Source organism: Ictalurus punctatus, chromosome 14, assembly GCF_001660625.3.
Source record: "Ictalurus punctatus breed USDA103 chromosome 14, Coco_2.0, whole genome shotgun sequence".
Lineage (NCBI taxonomy): Eukaryota > Metazoa > Chordata > Actinopteri > Siluriformes > Ictaluridae > Ictalurus > Ictalurus punctatus.
This window is the reverse complement of record NC_030429.2, coordinates 2,852,544-2,861,119: the sequence shown is the minus strand read 5'-3', so window position 1 is coordinate 2,861,119 and position 8,576 is coordinate 2,852,544.

The window sequence follows — 8,576 nt, the reverse complement described above, 5'->3', positions numbered from 1 at the left end:
AATATAGTACTAATGAAATGTTTCTGACCCAAAATATTACGAAATATGATTGTTTACATTAAAATGCAAAAGTTGATGAAAAAGTATGATAAGGTCAAAAAAGTGACATTTTATGTCTAGAAAGTCAGTTTTCATCAAAAGTACAATAACAAAAGTAGTTCGCATTCATCCTGTGTCTCCTTACACACTTGTGCTCTTTATCCGCTCAAAACGCTATAGAGCGAACGAGAAGGCGCTAGGAGCAAAGGAAAGTGGTTTTTCTAACAAACTCATATAATCAGTTGTCTGACCTACTCCAATTTGATTTTTTTCACATAGTTAGACATAATATAGTACTATGAAATGTTTCTGACCCAAAATATTACGAAATATGATTGTTTACATTAAAATGCAAAAGTTGATGAAAAAGTATGATAAGGTCAATAAAGTGACATTTTATGTCTAGAAAGTCAGTTTTCATCAAAAGTGCAATAACAAAAGTAGTTCGCATTCATCCTGTGTCTCCTTACACACTTGTGCTCTTTATCCGCTCAAAACGCTATAGAGCGAACGAGAAGGCGCTAGGAGCAAAGGAAAGTGGTTTTTCTAACAAACTCATATAATCAGTTGCCCGACCTACTCCAATTTGATTTTTTTCACATAGTTAGACATAATATAGTACTAAGAGATGTTTCTGACCCAAAATATTACGAAATATGATTGTTTACATTAAAATGCCAAAGTTGATGAAAAAGTATGATAAGGTCAAAAAAGTGACATTTTATGTCTAGAAAGTCAGTTTTCATCAAAAGTACAATAACAAAAGTAGTTCGCATTCATCCTGTGTCTCCTTACACACTTTTGCTCTTTATCCGCTCAAAACGCTATAGAGCGAACGAGAAGGCGCTAGGAGCAAAGGAAAGTGATTTTTCTAACAAACTCATATAATCAGTTGTCTGACCTACTCCAATTTGATTTTTTTCACATAGTTAGACATAATATAGTACTATGAAATGTTTCTGACCCAAAATATTACGAAATATGATTGTTTACATTAAAATGTAAAAGTTGATGAAAAAGTATGATAAGGTCAAAAAAGTGACATTTTATGTCTAGAAAGTCAGTTTTCATCAAAAGTACAATAACAAAAGTAGTTCGCATTCATCCTGTGTCTCCTTACACACTTGTGCTCTTTAACCGCTCAAAACGCTATAGAGCGAACGAGAAGGCGCTAGGAGCAAAGGAAAGTGGTTTTTCTAACAAACTCATATAATCAGTTGCCCGACCTACTCCAATTTGATTTTTTTCACATAGTTAGACATAATATAGTACTAAGAGATGTTTCTGACCCAAAATATTACGAAATATGATTGTTTACATTAAAATGCAAAAGTTGATGAAAAAGTATGAAAAGGTGAATAAAGTGACATTTTATGTCTAGAAAGTCAGTTTTCATCAAAAGTACAATAACAAAAGTAGTTCGCATTCTTCCTGTGTCTCCTTACACACTTTTGCTGTTTATCCGCTCAAAACGCTATAGAGCGAACGAGAAGGCGCTAGGAGCAAAGGAAAGTGGTTTTTCTAACAAACTCATATAATCAGTTGTCTGACCTACTCCAATTTGATTTTTTTCACATAGTTAGACATAATATAGTACTATGAAATGTTTCTGACCCAAAATATTACGAAATATGATTGTTTACATTAAAATGTAAAAGTTGATGAAAAAGTATGATATGGTCAAAAAAGTGACATTTTATGTCTAGAAAGTCAGTTTTCATCAAAAGTACAATAACAAAAGTAGTTCGCATTCATCTTGTGTCTCCTTACACACTTGTGCTGTTTATCCGCTCTAAACGCTATAAAGCGAACGAGAAGGCGCTAGGAGCAAAGGAAAGTGGTTTTTCTAACAAACTCATACAATCAGTTGCCCGACCTACTCCAATTTGATTTTTTTCACATAGTTAGACATAATATAGTACTAAGAGTTGTTTCTGACCCAAAATATTACGAAATATGATTGTTTACATTAAAATGCAAAAGTTGATGAAAAAGTATGATAAGGTCAAAAAAGTGACATTTTATGTCTAGAAAGTCAGTTTTCATCAAAAGTGCAATAACAAAAGTAGTTCGCATTCATCCTGTGTCTCCTTACACACTTGTGCTCTTTATCCGCTCAAAACGCTATAGAGCGAACGAGAAGGCGCTAGGAGCAAAGGAAAGTGGTTTTTCTAACAAACTCATATAATCAGTTGTCCTGACCTACTCCAATTTGATTTTTTTCACATAGTTAGACATAATATAGTACTATGAAATGTTTCTGACCCAAAATATTACGAAATATGATTGTTTACATTAAAATGCAAAAGTTGATGAAAAAGTATGAAAAGGTGAATAAAGTGACATTTTATGTCTAGAAAGTCAGTTTTCATCAAAAGTATAATAACAAAAGTAGTTCGCATTTCATCCTGTGTCTCCTTACACACTTGTGCTCTTTATCCGCTCAAAACGCTATAGAGAGAACGAGAAGGCGCTAGGAGCAAAGGAAAGTGGTTTTTCTAACAAACTCATATAATCAGTTGCCCGACCTAGTCCAATTTGATTCTTTTCACATATTTAGACATAATATAGTACTATGAAATGTTTCTGACCCAAAATATTACGAAATATGATTGTTTACATTAAAATGCAAAAGTTGATGAAAAAGCATGATAAGGTGAAAAAAGTGACATTTTATGTCTAGAAAGTCATTTTTCATCAAAAGTGCAATAACAAAACTAATTCCCATTCATCCAGTGTCCCCATGCACACTAGTTTGGGAGGTAGTTTAATTACGGTCCCTTTACAATAGTGTAGTTTGAAGTGTTTTTTTCCTGAACCGTAGATTGGTGAATAGAATAGAGTAGTTATGCAAATATATATGTGTGGGTGTGTATATATATACATATGTGCTATACGGTGTGCTATGGATATGTCAAACAAAGTATACGAGTTACAATATTTAAATAATACATAGCAGTGGTCACAAACTCGAGAAAGGGAGGATATACTGCACAACCTGTGAAGTGAATTGAATTGATAATACGTTATACAGCAGCTGAGAACCGATAAAAACTGAGAGCTGTGAACTGGATGCAGGTGTGTGTGATCTGGGAATTGCAGTCCATGGCAGCCAGCCATGTTTGTGGACCGCAGTGAAGGATGGGAAATGTGGTTTGTGATATGAGTAGATTTAACACTACCTTAAAATGGTCAAATACAGTTTAAATGAAATGGATACAATTATAGGACGAATCTTATGCTTCTTACAATTGGGCGTTCAGCCAAGGTAACAACTTGGTGGTAAATTGAAACAAAGCTCACAGATGATAAATTTTATTTTGGACTAAGTTAAATACATATTCACATTCCTCCAAAGTGAGCAACATTTAATTGTCATGAATGACAGTATTTAATCTCTGCAGCAATATTTCCTGATTCACTGGGTTGGGAGCCTCTTCTAAATCAACAGACAGGGAAGTGCAGAGGGTACCGTGACATTGTTTTAAGACTTTCAAAACAATAGTTGTGCTGATATGTTTATATGACCTTAGACGTCTTGCAGACTGATAAGATGTGAACGGTTCACTGAAAAAGCTTTCTACAAGGGACATAGGCCAGGAGGCTTTATTATTGGACTATAATGATCTAATATAGTTGGATGTCCCTGATTTAATTTAATAAAATAAAATAAATAAAAAAGAAAGCTGATTTCCAAATTTCTAGTATAACCCCGTTGTCAAATAAAGATTAAAATGATAAGTTAAAAGAGATAAAATAATATCAACTGCTAAGTTTAGAAATACAGACTCCACACAATCAGGGCCTTGTGATGTGTTTATATCGAACTTGAGTGATCTGTAAATATTAGAAGTCTTAACACGTTAAAAACTGAACTCCTCATATCGAATTGTTTTTAATAGCTTACTGCTTTATTAAAATCAGGGTATAGTAAATCACGATAAATATTCACCGTTTTAAGGCCTAGATCTGATGCATAAATTGAACATTTAAAGATGGGTTGTGCAGTTGTGTGTTCCCAGTTGTCTGTCTCCATTTTCCAGTACTATTGTCCTGTAAACAATATCTTCGATCCTCAGAAAAAGGATGAAAGGATATGCCCACGTAGTCTAGCATTATTACCATTATTACAGCAAGCTGTGATAACAAAAGCGATAAGTTTTGCGATACAACCAACCCACCCAGTAACCATTATCTATAGTATGATGAATATATATATATATATAAGATGTCCCAACTGTAACCTATAACTGTAATTCCATTCCACATGATATTATTATTGATCAGCGCTTTTTCCAAGTGACTGCATGTGAGAGCTCTAGGCCGTTACTCCCCTTAACAATTCCTAGATCGGTAGTACACCTGGAAGCGTCTCCTTCGCGGGGCTGTGGGCTCCCCTGTGGTGTACTCCTCTGTGGTCATAGATTCCCTTGCACGCTCCCAAGGCCGTCAGGACATGATTGGGGTCATCCTCCGCCCCATAAAAGCACAACAAATGTTCCTGGACGTTATCAAGTATGGTCTGCAGTGGATCACTGATTGCTCACTAAAGGACAACATCCTGAGATCCGGGTGTCCTTTGGACAAGCCTGACATTGAATGGACCTATGCTTTGCACCTGTACTATGGCTGACAAACTACAACAAAGACTGTATCTTACATGTGACTGAAAAGGGGGGGTGCTGCTGGGGGGGTCCCGGCTCAGGAGAATGGGGCGCTTACAGGGCTGAAGTTTATGTATTGAAAACATTGGATTTGGTGGCACAAGGATTGCCAGGCTGGAGATGCTCTCTTAGTGCGGATCATTGGGAAAATTGCTCTCTCACACATCGATCTTACGTTCATCACACCGGGTCATTTCTATTTTGAAAGAACATGATATGGGGATATGGGGTTAATCGATGTGCCACCCGAACTAAAATTCTTCAATTCTTAAACCTGTTAGTGTGCCTAACACACCAACTGTAGTGGTGTAATTAATTCTGTGGAGCCAGTCACTGAGAACACTCACGATTGCCCAGCCGAAATTCGTATTTCCTTGAGCTTAAAAGTTTTGGGTCTGAAATTTCACAAACATTATGAACACCCTGTTCTGCCCAATTGGCTGAATTAAAAAGCTATCACTAAAGAATGCAACCTGGTTAAGGGTAGAATTGTTTAAAAAATATATATATATATATATAAATACTGACGTTTAGGCCCATGGATTGTGTCGTCTGTTTGGAGTTGTTTGAATGCAATGAGGTTCTAGGGAAAAATTGGAACGCCACTTATCGAACAAATAGTTTAATTGAATTCTGACTGTACTTCTTGCTGTATGTATTACAGCTGCCCATGATCTTAGCCAGTGTGCGAGGGGGAAGGTAAAGGAATGATCTCTGTACTTGCAGGCAACGGTGGAGGATCACCTGAAGTGTGCTCAAAATTATTTATTTTTTTCCTTGACTAGGGATAGGTCTGGCACACCCTGATTTGTGTTTGATGTAAGTTGTGCTGATACTAAACGTATTTCGGTAGATGCTCTACCTCTTGCACTAATGACCTATCACCTGCAGACTAACAGCCATATGTATCTAACACCGCATGAAATGCTTACGGGTCGACCCATGTCTGTGTCTGTTCCTTATAATGGACTGCCGCTGGAGTAATTGCAGATGAATCAAGAACATATATAAGACCACTAACTATTATGTATGGAGCTATATATTCACAGGAACAGAGCTGAGTGCAGTGTTATGTGTGAGGCGTCACCGCCTCAACGGGGGGAGGTGTTCAGAGGTGTTCACCCGGAGGTGGGAGTCCCGGAGCAGCGAGAGAATGCTGACTACAAGGCAACAGCGGACTACAAGGACATGCGAACCCCTGGAGGATGCTCAATCCTCCAATGACGAGATGGTGGGGAACACGTGAAGGTCCGGTACGAAGCTGCCATCAACGGGGGGTCTGTCAGTCAGTGGCAGACAGGATGAGAAGATGTGAAGATCCATACCCTGGGTGTACGTGCTAGCCTAACCTCTCCCCAAAGGGTGGCTCTCTACAGTACGTAAAGTGCTTGAGCTGAAGACAAAAAGCATACAGAGAGATACTGCATACAACAGACTGTCAAGTACTGTTATAAAATGTTATAAAATGTTTGTGATATGACGCAATCAGGCACAGAAAAGTATAATGGTGCTGCCGAGCACATAGTGCTGGCCGGGTGGGAATTTTTCCTCATAAGAGGTTTTTTCGCCCACCCCTGACTGCGAAAGACTGGGGTTTGGTTTTTGAGGGGAAGCAAGAATCTGCAGGTCCCGACAAATACAAAACTGTGGGCTGACAGGCCTAGTTGAGAAAGATAGGGACGTGTAGATCAAGTAGTTAGTTACTGTAGTGTACTCATACGTACGGCAATAGTAGTAGTAATGAATGATTAGGGGAACTCAGTTAATCACACTTATAATCGATGTAGGCAAACAAACGTATAATCAAGGTAGTTAGATTCGAAATGAGATATATATATACATAGTTGAAAGGAGAAGTAAGTTAAGGGTTAAGAGTTATGGCTAGGTACATCTACACATGTCCGGCACAAAGTGGATGTAGGGGGGTCCTAAGGCCCATTCTCCAGCTGCCAATCTACTATGAGACCCCGGGGCGCACAACACTAGCACGTCTCCCACCAGGTCTACAAAACCTCCTCAGCTCCTATTCGGATCGGTGTTGCGTAGAAGTGGTTAATGTAGGGGACCCATTGGATTACGGGGACGACGGGCGGGATTATGGCTTCGTTAGAGTAATCCTCCGACAGCTAGTGGGGGACGGCCATGGGGTGCGGCAGAATCAGTTCCTCCATGCTTAATTAAGGTATTGTATGAGGCTTCATAGCCTCAGAGGGGGAAATGTTGTGGATAAAAAATGTCATAAAATAAACATAAGGGAGGTCCAGATCCAGATCCAGGGCCAGTAACGGTGAGAGAAGGGACTGACGACGGGCACCGGCACCTAGACATACAGAAGCGGTTTTAGTCAGAAGTGGATAAATTGGTAAAACACTTTAAAGATCTTTATGGGTTATTAGTCGAAATAGTCGAAAGAAGTGTACGAGCTGAGGAGTGCTAAAACACACACATGCTCGTACAGTCAAGGGCGGGCAAGTAGACACAACATACGCACACACTCTCTCTTTCTCATACACACACATGAATAACTTTAATAATATCTTATAGTAATAGAGAAACTCTATAAAAAACAGAATAGTAGGATATGCAGGACAGTAGAACTGTAATGATATTAAGAAGTTGGAAGTACAGTAAACCGCTTTTCAAGTAGTATAAATATATATAAAATAAGAAATATAGTGCAAATATGAAAATAAATTATAAACGAGAAATACAGGAAAAAAAGGAAAATATAACTTACTCATGATTCAGATGGTGAAGATTCTCGTCTCACAAGGAAAGCCTTAATTTTTAGAGAACCATGAAGAGAGCCAGTTATAAGGGTGGCTGGGTCAAACTGCCCCCTTAAGACCAAGGTCCCTCGCGGTTGTTTAGTCGTCTTGTCTACGTCATATTTTTTACCTAGGGAATTGAGAATCCTGGTTTCTCACCACCTAGGTAACTAGAAACTCTGGGTTTTTGTTTCCTGGGTTGTTGGAAATGCCTGGGTTCTGATTTTATGTGTAAATTAAAACCCCTGGTTTCAATTCAGTGGGTAAGTGAAATAGGCCTTTTCTGGAAACCTATGGGTTATCTAGTGTGTAAATACAGTATAAATACTGGAGCTTAAGCTCAGGGTATTGGGATCACTTCTGAGAATTCTCATTGGTGTGGATCTCGTGTGGTGGAATGGAACAATAAAGCTGGACCCTTGCTTCTTCTCACTCACGGCTGGTGTATTTTTTCTATCTCCAACTGGGCTCAGAGGTAGATGTGAGTATTGGCTTCTAAGTTGAGTTTTAAATGTTTTTGGATAATAGGCTAAATACGAGCCAACAGAGCGAACGAGAAGGCGCTAGAAGCAAAGGAAAGTGGTTTTTCTAACAAACTCATATAATCAGTTGACCGACCTACTCCAATTTGATTCTTTTCACATATTTAGACATAATATAGTACTATGGAATGTTTGTGACCCAAAATATTACGAAATATGATTGTTTACATTAAAATGCAAAAGTTGATTAAAAAGTATGATAAGGTGAAAAAAGTGACATTTTATGTCTAGAAAGTGATTTTTCATCAAAAGTGCAATAACAAAACTAATTCCCATTCATCCTGTGTCCCCATGCACACTTGTGCTCTTTATCTGCTCAAAACGCTATAGAGCGAACGAGAAGGCGCTAGGAGCAAAGGAAAGTGGTTTTTCTAACAAACTCATATAATCAGTTGTCCGACCTACTCCAATTTGATTCTTTTCACATATTTAGACATAATATAGTACTATGAAATGTTTCTGACCCAAAATATTACGAAATATGATTGTTTACATTAAAATGCAAAAGTTGATGAAAAAGCATGATAAGGTGAAAAAAGTGACATTTTATGTCTAGAAAGTCA